Source organism: Macrobrachium rosenbergii, chromosome 23 (genome assembly GCF_040412425.1).
Source record: "Macrobrachium rosenbergii isolate ZJJX-2024 chromosome 23, ASM4041242v1, whole genome shotgun sequence".
Lineage (NCBI taxonomy): Eukaryota > Metazoa > Arthropoda > Malacostraca > Decapoda > Palaemonidae > Macrobrachium > Macrobrachium rosenbergii.
In genome coordinates, this window is record NC_089763.1 from 42,839,985 (window position 1) to 42,853,109 (window position 13,125).

The window sequence follows — 13,125 nt, forward strand, 5'->3', positions numbered from 1 at the left end:
CAGAGTCAACCTAGCTGTCAAAAGCAGAGACGACCCAGCTGTCAAATGCAGATTCAACGTAGCTGTCAAAGGCAGAGTCGACCCAGCTGTCTAATGCACAGTCAACTAGCTGTCAAAAGCATAGTCGACCGAGCTCTCTAATGCAGAGTCGACCTAGCTGTCAAATGTAGACCCAAGCCAGCTGTCTAATGCAGAGTCGAACTAGCTGTCAAAGGCAGTCATCCTAGCCGTCAAAAGCAGAGTAGACCTAGCTGTCAACAGCAGAATCGCCCTGGCTGTCAAAATCAAAGTCGACCCAGCTGTCAAACTGAGAGTCGACCTAGCTCTCAAAGGCAGCAAGGAAACAGCAAGCCATAATGCCTCACTGTTTTTCACAGCTACAAATCTGAATTTGTTCCATTTTCACGTAAATATTTACATAGTGAGAAAACAGAATTTTTCTAAACATTTGGAAAACTAACCCTTTTTTAAAACTATATTACATCTTAAGAATATGAATACAGCTGGAAACCTATGGTCTCTACGCTACTGCCCTGCTCTCAAGTGCTTTGCAATCAAGCAATCAATTTCATATACAAAGAGGATTCTGAACTGCTGAGTCTCTGAATGGCCGAATTCTAATACCACACACTGAGTACAATGATATACGTTTGTTCCGGCGTGTTACTCGAAAAGGGTTACAATTCTCAGAAATGTGTATGTGTGTGTATATATAAATATATATATATATATATATATATATATATATATATATATATATATATATATATATATATATATATATATATATATATATATAGTAAAAAAATTAGAACGAATGCATATAAAGATGATGTCCTGTAATTATTATAAACCTTGACTATCTTATGATGATTCTCCTGCTGATCTTCCAACACTTAATGCCTGGGTTTATTCTCAGGCAAAATCTAAGAAAAAAATGGAAAGTAGACAACACAAAAAAAAAGAAAGAAAGAAAAGTCCATTTTCTTAGGAACTAAAAAGATTGCACAAATCTGAACACTTGCCAGGTCCAAATGCTTAAATCTCTAATTGTGAGCAGACACTAAAATGTGAGAACTTTAACTCTGGATTGTGCAATTCTCTCTTATTCCGTTTGCCTTAACTTTCCCATTCGGTGCTGGAAACGCTGTATGGATATCGTTGCTGCTATTGTATTCGTCACTGGAATCAGATTGCTCATTATCCTTCTGTCAAATTGGGGATTTAAGCATTTGGAGTTAGCAAGTGTTCAGGTTTGTGCAATCTTTCTAGTTCCTAAGAACTTTCCACGGACTTTTCTTTCTTTCTTTTTTGTTTTGTCTGCTCTTCATTTTTTCTTAGATTTTGCATATGTATATACTGTATATGTAATAATAATGAAATGAAGTGTAATTTCTGTATCTGTTTGACTATGATAGAACTAAGACGCAGTAGCGGAGAGAAAGGAGAGAGTCGCGGTGTGTTGTTCATATCACTTGTTGACGCAGCGCTGTTAAAGCAAAACAGGCCACAATGCCTGGGCGAACGAGGTCACATGGCTATCTGTTGTCAGTTCGCTGTATAACTGAATAACATTTATCTTATCTTTAGAAACATTACCTGTTATGTTTCAAGTCGGAAAACGACAATTGATTATTTATCGTAACCGATTTAATAATTATGTATGCTATTCAAACTCTAATTCACATTTGTGTTTTAGAATGTGTGCGTGCGTATGTATGTAACGCTCAAGCAGGAGCGTAATCTGAATCACCACTCAGGGGGGATTCAAACGCAGGTTGTGAGAGCGGTACCACGCTACTTTTGTACTAAGATGGAAAATAAACAAAAAAATGGAGACGTTGACTGATTGACTTCCAACTCCATTCTTTACCAAACAGGAGGGTCTTCAAAAGGGAAGTTCTCTCCATTCTTTACCGAACAGGAGGTCTCCTCATGGGGAAGTCCTTTTGTACCATTATAACACATATATATTTCGACTTTATTTCCAAGTCAATATAAATAAAGTATATATATATATATATACATATATATATATATATATATATATATATATATATATATATACACAATATATATATATACACATACATACATATATGCTTAAAAATCACAGTAGATGTAGGCTACGTGACTTCAGTGTATAAGCGAAGCGAATCCACAGGAAAATGACAGCCAGAAGTTCAGTACCAAGTGTTTTCACGTTTGTTAACGCATCGTCTGGGCACAAATGAAACACACGTTGCGTTAACAAACGTGAAAGCGCTTGGTGCTGAACTTTGCCTGTCGTTTTCCTGTGGATTCGCATATATATATATATATATATATATATATATATATATATATATATATATATATATATATATATATATATATATATATATATAAGGATCTCAAGTTTTCTCGCTCTTAGAATCCAAGGCATATAAATCATAAAAAAATCCTTCGGCTAATTTTACCTCCAACATCATGAAGAAGAAGAAGGAGCAGATATCGGAAAGCGTAACAGGAAACACTTGGTGTGTCTCTTCCTCCCCCTCCCCCGCCCCTCCAAGCGAGAAGAGACCGACTGCTAATTAGACAGCTCATTCCTAATTAGGGACGAAGCTAATGAAGCCCCGCCCCTTCCCAACCCCCGTCGCTGTACACTTCATTCTCGGGGAAGCAACGAGACCGGCGCCCCGCCCCCCACCTTCCCCGCGTCGTCGTCGATATATCGCATGTCTCTTTACTTTAATGAGCTTCCAGACAACAATAGAAGAAATCTTGCTCTCTCTCTCTCTCTCTCTCTCTCTCTCTCTCTCTCTTTCTCCCGGCAGTTCCGGAAGAAGCCTGCGAAAAGATTTGGCAATAAAGGGACCTGATTACTGGATAACCAAAAAAGAGACAAAAAGTTGCCTGCTGCTCCTCAAAACAGCGGAAAATTAAGAATTCATGATTAGATTAGGTGTTTTAAAATATTATTAAATTATATATATATATATATATATATATATATATATATATATATATATATATGTGTGTGTGTGTGTGTGTGTGTGTGTAAGTGTGTACTGTACAATATGTATATATATATATATATATATATATATATATATATATATATATATATATATATATATATATATATATATATTATATATATATACATGTATGTATACTGTATATATATACATATATACATATATATATATATATATATATATATATATATATATATATATATATATATATTATTTTGATCCGTTTTAATTTCGTGTATCACTGTGTCTAATAGGAGAATGACAATATGATAGCAGTTTTTTATTATATGCAGGCAAGTCAAATCATTGAAAAAAAAATAATTTTAATGCGCGTCGTGTGTCTTTTTATAAGATTCTTCGGATACAAAAAATTTGTATGAATATGACGAACAATTTTATTAAGACAAGACTTATTTCTTATTTTGTCCACACAGATTTTGGTGGATTCTGTTTCTTTCCGCGTGCTTGTGATAACAGACCTCTACTCATTGTGTTTCCTATTGTCATCTGCAACTTCTTTCAAGTGAACACCAAATTTTTTGGAAGCTCGAATTCCAAGTCAATCGCCTCTGAGGGCTTGTTCCATATGAATCTGGAGAGCTTGTTCCATATTAATCGGGTTCATCTTCTGAATAATAATAATAATAATAATAATAATAATAATAATAATAATAATAATAATAATAAACTGACGTTTATTAACAAAAGAGCAGAAATGTCAAATCTTGGTAGAATCATTCACACTGAGAAAATTGACGGATCTGACAAGCCAACGATGGTAGACAAACACACAAAGCCAGTTCGTAGCAGAACAGTCAATTAAAGATAAAACGTACAATCCGCTGTTTATGACGAGTGGGCAACGGCAGATATGACTGCCATAATTCACTTTTGAAAGAGGAATATCATGGCCACGGAATTACAGGGAACCTACAGTAAACATAATGCAGCACGGGATACATAAGACGCTATGTAATAAGGGCTTAACTATAAGGAGCACCAGTCTATCAACTGGCGTAACATTAAAGATAAAGTTGAATTAGCATGTCGAATTTAATTGACATGCAATGTGGAAAATTGAAATTAACAGTAGATGTATTCGGGGAATGAAAACATATTGACATTCCTGTGGGCAGTGGATTTTGCCAACCTATTTTAAAATAATGAAGAATGCAATTTTATCCAGAACGAACCCCGAACAAAATATGTAACCAGTTAAAGGCTCCAGATATATTAATGATATATGTTTTCTCGACAGCGGTGTACAAACTGAAACAGAAAAAAAGGGAATATTTATGCCAAGGAAGCATTACTCATTGGAGAAAAATTACTTGAACCTTACAGCTTCATTTTTGGACCTTACAACTAACAGTAAGAAACAAATTTATGGCGTTTTTATTCCAAGGATTGTTCGTTTTATCCACGCTTGCATTTGGTATCAGTGTTTTTGGTACTAGGTGTGAAGCCCTGGTAAAAAAAATAAAATAAAAATCTATTGCAGCAAGGATACAAGAATTATATGATGAAAACTTGGCGTGATTATTTATCAGAGCTTAAATCCGCATTCTTTCCAACTGGTAAGGCGAGGGGTGATCCAGGTTGACACAACAGCTACAGAAACTCGGTTCACGCGATGCCCTGTACGGATTACTTAAAGTTCTTTGCAGCGTCCTTTCGGCCCCTAGCTGCAACCCCTTTCATTCCTTTTACTGTACTTCCATTCATATTCTCTTTCTACCATCCTACTTTACTCCCTCTCCTAACAATTGTTTTATAGTCCAGCTGCGAGTTTTTCCTTCTGCTACCAAGCCTTCTTTACTCTCAATTTCTCTTTCAGTGCTGAATGACCTCATAGGCCCTAGCGCTTAACCTTTGGCCTAAATTTTATATTCCAGTTCCAATTCCAACTCTATACCTTCTTTGCACTTTCTCGAAATGTTTCGACGTTGGATTTCGTTTTTACTTAAACTTATATTCATTCTCCCTGCTTCGGTACTTTCGTGTCATATCCCATCTCAGGATAAACCCTAGTCTTGCTCTCTTTACCCGTGAGTGTATGTTGATGATTGACTGATTTAATTTATGGAATTTAGGCTGCCCAGCCAGACGCTTGGGCAATTTCAGCCATTCAGCGCTTAAGACGGTGGAAAGGGGGAGTTGGAGTGGTTGGACAGCATTTTGAAGAGGTCCAGAAAGTAAAAGTGAGGTACAAGAATCTATTGATTGAACTGGAAGAAAACCCCACAGCTACACTAACGAGTAATAGTTAGAGAGGTTGGCAAGCAAGACTAAAGTAAGGAAGCGGGAATGTTGGTCAAACAAAAGGCTAAGAAGTGGGTGCAGCCACGGGCCGAAGGGACGCTGCAAGCACATTTTACTAATGACTACAGTGCACCACGTGAGGTGCACTGAATGTCACTAACCTCCTGCGGGGATATGTTATCATGGCGGGTGGGGAATCGATGGGCGTGAATAGGCGCATGCGTATTTGTATAAGCATAAAGTTACGAGGACGTGAATGGAACCAAAACTTCCAATGAGTCCTCAGTCTGCCGAGCTCTCGCCTTCCACTGAGGGAACAATGCGAGACCCATTTCTTAGACTCCAGATACACGAACGAAAGCTAAAAGCTTTCCCGAGTCGAGAGACCCTCGGTGAAAGGAGGCATTGACTGAAGAAGGAGCTCCCTGATGTGATGATCCATATATATTAAAATATCTGGATATTTCCGAGTTTCTCTCTCTATTTTGTTCCTCTCTTCTTCTGTTCTCTCAAGAGACGACAATGGGCTTTTTCTGTCCAGAGACATAATGGGTGCTGTCTCTTTTTCGAAAAAGGTAAGACGGCCTTGGCTACGTCAGTCACGCTCTGTCACTACGCCATAACATGCACTCGAAATAAAAGAAAAGACAGTTTATGCTGGAAACAGAGGAAGACAGAAAGCTCCAAAGTTCTGGAAGTGCGTCTTATGAGAACTAGCCCAACCAGCTCATGTTCAGGATTGTAAAGCCTAAATTGTTAAACGCTGCTTCTTAAAAAAGGGGAACAGATCAATCAACTCTGGAAACACAGAGGAAGACAAGGTGCACAGAATTCTGGAATCAAAGTGTGAAAGAACCTGATTTCACAACCTTTCATTTTACCCTGTATTTGTAAGATCTAGGAAACTGAAGTACCTGGGAGGCTCGAACGCCCGTCAATACGTATCCACAACTTTCAGTCGATGTGCTAACCACTCGGCTGACGGTGGTACTCCTGAAGTAGAGCAAACTGGATATCAAACAACACTTGTCATATACATAAATATATATATATATATATATATATATATATATATATATATATATATATATATATATATATGGTATTATTTCACTTATGGACATTAATTGCTTTCAACATAAAATATAGGTTTTTCTGTTGTATTATGATGTGATTTGAATGATTTGGAGGTTTATTTCCATCGCAAATGAATATTATCCTTCCCCGGCAAATGATATACTGTATACAAAATTAATAAAATTACGACTTGTCAGAATACTGTCTCCATAGCTAATACGGCAAAACTGTAATCAGTAAACACAGTTTTGCCGTATTAGCTATGGAGAGGGGCAGTATTCTGACAAGTCGTAATTTTATTAATTTTGTATACAGTATATCATTTGCCGGGGAAGGATAAGTATTCATTTGCGATGGAAATAAACCTCAAAATCATTCAAATCACATCATAATACAACAGAAAAACCTATATTTTATGTTGAAAGCAATAATGTCCATATAAATAATATATATATATATATATATATATAATATATATATATATATATATATATATATATATATATATATATATATATATATATATATACTGTATATATATATATATATATATATATATATATATATATATATATATATATATATATATAATGTGAATTCCAAACATGCTTAAAAAGAAACCAAAAATAACTCACTCTAATGTTCGGTAGTTAGGCCTATAGAGACACAACACCTAACCCCCGTAGGAGGGTTAGGTGCGGTTCATTGTAGGCATTACTTAAGGTTCTTTGCAGCTTGCCCTCGGCCCGTAGCTGCAATCCATTTCGTTCCTTTTACTGTACCTCCTTTCTTATACTCTTTCTTCCAACCTACTTTCCTCCACCCTTTCATAAAAACTGCTTCATAGTGCAACTGCGAGGTTTTCCCCCTGTTACACCTTTCAAACCTTTTACTATCAATTTCCGTTTCAGCGCTGATTGATCTCATAGGTCCCAGTGCTTGGCCTTTGGCCTAAATTCTATATACAATACACAATACACAGTACCTAACGAAAAATATCTTTACTCCACTCACATTTAGCCCGTTACTGCCAGTGCTGCCACCTATCTTTCGGCAGTTCATCACGACTCAAGGTCCTTGTTTTGATAAGAACCCCCTGTTTATCGTGGTCCTTCGACGTTCAATGAAAACCTCTCGTTGGAGAAGCGTTGCCGTGGGCGAGTCTTTATTTCTCCAGTTATTGTTTTGAGCTGAAGCAGGGAGAGTGGTATAATTGGCGAATGGGCATTTTATCAGTGTTCTGTATTTGGTGGTCCTAGGTCGTTTTATGGTTAAGTCTTTGGTAGCTTGAATTTCAAGGAGCTGGCTCCTGTGGGCTTGTTTTGCACGAGTGGGACTCGTCTTCGACTTGTGTATTAATTGTTTATTGGTTAAACTTTTACTACGTATTATTGAATGCTTCATTTTTTACTATATTTTGTTATATTTGTAGCTATTAAGCTCTTATGTCTGTATTTTCATGTATTTGTGGTATCGCTATTTGGGCAAATGCACTAGGTTCAATTTTATATTTTCAGGTCTACTGGCTTTGATTTCTTCGGCATAATTTAGTTCCTTCGAAGGTAGTGGACGTATGCTGATTCCCCAGGTCGCTGTTGGTAATTATTTTTCATTCAACATTGAGAGGTAAGGAGCTATTTCCTTTCGTACTGCAAGCTAATCCTCCCCCTTCAGGGGCTGAGCCCCTGAAGTGGGGAGGAGCTCTTCTGGCATACGGTAGACATCCGTATGTCAGAAGGGGGCATGCTCTTAACAAAAAATCGCTATAACGCGGTTAGTGTATTGTAGTCTCTCATGTTTACTTCTGTGTATCGGGTGTATCGGGTACCTCTGCTATCTTAAAAGCTTAAGAAAATTTTTTTATGAAAACAAACTCTGCTTTTGTATCCATATCAGTTTGGTCAGAATGTTATAACACTTAATCTTGTCTTGACAGCTTTTAGGTTTTGTCTTGACAGCTTTTAGGTTTTGTCTTGACAGCTTTTAGGTTTTGTCTTGACAGCTTTTAGGTTTTTGTCTTGACAGCTTTTAGGTTTTTGTCTTGACAGCTTTTAGGTTTTTGTCTTGACAGCTTATTTTTGTCTTGAATTTTTCTTGACGTTTTTAGATGTTTTTATGAATTTTCCGTTAGATGTTACTTAAAGTATTGAAATTAAACTTGTTAACATTTCGTATTTAAATGTCACTGATTTAATGTCATTCGAAAGTTTTATTTCAGAGTGGGAGAATGGTAAACTGTTTGGTACCCAGTCTTGATGCACTTATTTTCTTTTAATTATTGAATTTTTAAAAATGACCAGTTGACTAATAACTTTCTTTCTTGGCAGGTTTTCATGATTTTGAATTTGCCTCCAGTCAGCTCTTGTTCTAAAAATGGACACCGCTGAATGGAGGTGGCACTGAGTTTGAGGAAATTATCCAAGACACGTCGTCAATGCATGAAGGCCCAGCCTACCTGCTCGTCCGTTATAAGCATCCGGTTTGGGAGTTTTAGGGTACTTATCAAAGACCTGATATCATTGCACAAAGGCACAACTTAACTGCTTGGTTGTTATAAGCATCCGGTATGGGAGTTTTGGGGTAATTATCCAGGGCAGGACGTCATTGCTTCAACCCCAACCTACTTGCTTGGGTGTTAAAAGTATCGGGTGTTTTGCAAGTAATATATCTTGTCTGGAGGAGCTAAACTGTACTGTAAACTGGTATTAGTTTTTCACATGAGTTTAGAAGCCTGAAGCATTGTAAAGCTGTAATTAGTTCTTCACATGACTGTTTAGAAGCCTGAAGTATTGTAAAGCTGTAATTAATATAGATTAATGTATGACAGTTCGACATAAATACTATAATTTGTTTTACCAATTTTGTGCACTGACTTAAACCCAATAACAATTCTAATAGTTTGATATTTTACTCACAATGTATGAACAGCAAGTAAGGTGCTGGATTTGAGAGATCAGTAAACTTTAACTACATTAATCTCCGAAAAAATCTTAGTTCTGATAAAATGCTAGTTCTGATAAAATGCTAATAAGTCGTTTGCCCGTGAATCCCAGGTGGTTCAATTAGTTCTATGTAAGTATAACAGAAATTTATGAAGTACAAAAGTTAGGTAAAGACACCTGTTAACTTTCTCATTCTGCATAAGAGCAGAATGAGAGACATGAAGTATTGCAGTTGAAGAGATATGAAGTATTGCAAAGCATAACAAATTTGACTTTCTCATTACCTAGAAGCATAAGAGCAGAATGAGACATATGTAGTATTGCAGTTGAAGAGATAGAAAGTATTGCAAAGCATAAATTTGTTTGAAGTACAAAAGTTAAGGCAAAGACAGATGGAGAGGTATGAAGTATTGCACTTGAAGAGATATGAAATATTGCAAAGTACCCTAAGCATTTAGTAGTTAAAACCACTGGAAGGTTTCTCAGTAAGATTACGAATCGGAAGCTAATTAACTTAATAAATGTCAGTAATGGGGAAATACTAATATGCTAACTAGGTCACCCCCTCCATAATGTCTGTATTGCCAATGACAGTCGAAATCTGATATCTCGAAGACCAGTTTTGTCTGCACTCAAAACCCCTTTAAAATTGGCTAAATAAAGAGTCCACCGGGCACTTGCAGCTCTTTATATTTTCTCTCGCTCTTGAAGCAGTGTTGCCAGACAATCGCATCGTTCTGGCTCCATACTCAGTTGGTCAGTATAGTGGAACAGGTTATGGGAACAGTGTTTGCCCGTGTGGACGGGGCTTAAGAATGACTAATATATTTTGTAAATTTAAAAGGTTTTTCGACCTCTGTCTTCCTTAGCCTGAAGGTTAGAAATATCCAGGCTTAAGTGAACCCCAAGAATGGTGATATTAATAGAAATGTAAGTTAATTATTTAAACCTCTAAAAAGAATTGTTCTAGTTAATACATCAGCTGACAAAAACGAAGTTTAGGACATCCATCATACTTTATAACGTTAATAATTACGATAAATAATTTAACGAGGCTTCTCAGCTGACTTAGTAAATGAGACATATATCTGCTCAATTCATGTCTAGATCTTGTTGGCACAAGATAACTATTTTTAGATAACATTGCCTTTCATGTACAAGGGTTAAGTGTTCCGGATACATAAATGTTATCCATATCAGTATAATAAAGGTACGATAAGTTGCTGATCGAATTGCTTGATTATCGAGTTTTCTGCTTGCTTTTATATCGGAGAATACGATGGCTGATGATCGTAAATCTGTCAAGACAATTTTGTGTATTTAATTTGATATTTTGTCGCCTCCGTTCCTACTGGACTTTATTAGTGGCAGGAGTACTGTCGACACTAGTGACCTTTGACCTGGAAAAGTTTTAGAAATGTTTATTATTTCAGTAACAATACTTATATATTTTTTATTTGCAAGTCTTGTCAACTCAAATTTATCAAAGGAAAACTTTTAGAAATGCTTATTATTTCAGTAACAATACTTATATATTTTTTATTTGCAAGTCTTGTCAACTCAAATTTATCAAAGGAAGTAATCTGTACGTCCCAAATTTACACAGGTTTTAAATTGACGAATACAATTGCATTTTATAAGTAGGCTATTTAACTTTGGTCTTAGCATAAAGTGGCTAATATATTTAAAAGTATTAACTCAGATTTTAGTGTAAATCGATCAATATATTATCACTTTATAGTCATTAGCTTAGTTTTTCAAGTATAAATTGGGCAATACATTTCCATTTTATAAGCATTAGCTCATATTTCAGTAAAATTTGGTCTATATTTTCAATTTATAAGTATTAACTCGGTTTCAAGTTCAAATTGACCAACATATATTCTCCTTATTAGTATTAGCTCAGAGTTGAATGTAAATTGATCAATATATTTTTACTTTATATTAGTCAGTTTACACTAAAACCTAAGCTAATACTTATAAAAGTAAAAATATATGGGCCAATTTATACTTAATGAGCTAATACTTAGAGTAAAAATATATTAGCTCATTCTTAAGTATAAATTGGCCCATATATTTTTACTTTTATAAGTATTAGGTTAGGTTTCTGTTTATAAATATTAGTTCAAATTTTAGGTATTAATTGACCAATATATTTCTACTTTCTAAGTATTAGCTCAATCTTAAATATTAATTAGCCTGTATGTATGTATATATATATATATATATTTTTATAAATATTACTGCTGTTCAATTAATATTTAAAATCCTCGATGTATTTAGGTGTTAGGAATATTAGTCAGATTGACCTCGACAGAGAACATCTCTGCCCATAAGCTGGTAGGCTAGACAATTCAAAATAACAATCACCTCAGTCTTAGACAAATGGCGCCGCGCAGAGGCTGGACAGTTTTTTCTGATAAACAAAATATGGGTTAGGGCAGGTTGCTCCAAAATCCAGATGTAGGGGATCCAATATGCTTAAGCATATATAAAAGGCGTGGAACTTACGGGTTTTTACGCCGCGCCAGAGGTTGCCTCAGTAATGTCACCATTCGGCGTCAGTGACCCTGGTAGTTGTGACGCCAGATAACCCACAATTAATCAATCAAAGTTGTGACGCCAGATAACCCACAATTAATCAATCAAAGTTGTGACGCCAGATAACCCACAATTAATCAATCAAAGTTGTGACGCCAGATAACCCACAATTAATCAATCAAAGTTGTGACGCCAGATAACCCACAATCAATCAATCAAATCAAATCAATCGTAATGTCACCATTATTAGACCGTATCTTTTTACCCGGAGCAGAACCGACATTAAAACTGCTAGGGCCATCCATTACCATTCTGCGTTGTTTCCATCCTCCCTAGGTTTCCGGTTCTTCTACTCATATCTTCAAAGCCTTCACTTGTGTCGTTACTTGCAATCATTATTCTATATCTCACAACCTTAACGTTATTCGAAGCCATTCAGTAAGCATCCTCTCTCTGAGAGGAATAGAATCTGATCTCCTAGTAAAAGAGAACAAACATCAAAAGTCCCTATAGATTCTATTTTAGAGTAAGGCACGCTACAGGACGCTAGTACATTAACCACCAAAGATAATCGGGTAACAAGCGCACTCATCTGCCCTGATAGAACTTCGATCATCAGTCGTCGTATTCTCCTTTTCTATAGTCTTCCGCCAAAAATAAATAAATAATATTAATAAACGATATCTCCGTGAGGCCGTCGCCTTTACAATCCCCTCTTTTGTTAATGTTGCCTCTATTTCCCAAATGATTTTCTTACGACATCCGTTTTTCCACACAAAAAAATCAGTCGGGCTGACAATCCCTTGTCTGCTTATTGCTCCATATTGAAAATCTTTCCCTCCCTCTTTCAGAATTGCTATATACTGCGACATTCTCTTTCAGAACTGCTGGTGGGAGAAGATACCTGGATGTCCCATAAATAGCTCCTCAAGATTTCGGCTGGTCCTCCATGACTGAAGAGAGAGAAAAAAAAAAAAGAGATAGAGATATGTTACTCCGTTTATTAGTGTCACTTTTCTGCCGCAGGATCGTATCTTGGCCGGCGTACGAGATACATTGATTGAGCGGATATGTGGTAAGGAGACACTGAACTTTTTATTAAATATGATGTCGTTTTCTTTGGTTGAATATATATATATATATATATATATATATATATATATATATATATATATATATATAGGCATATATATATATATATATATATATATATATATATATATATATATATATATATATATATATATATATATATATATATGTGTGTGTGTTTCATACCT

At 35.8% G+C, this 13,125-nt stretch overlaps 1 long non-coding RNA gene across 1 annotated transcript; it reads left to right on the forward strand.

The window, feature by feature from the left end:
- Positions 1 to 7,102: 7,102 nt before the first annotated feature.
- LOC136851204 (uncharacterized) lies at positions 7,103 to 9,221 on the forward strand. Its single transcript, XR_010856808.1, has 2 exons — positions 7,103 to 7,988; positions 8,690 to 9,221. It is a non-coding gene; the product is annotated as an uncharacterized lncRNA (long non-coding RNA).
- Positions 9,222 to 13,125: the final 3,904 nt, after the last annotated feature.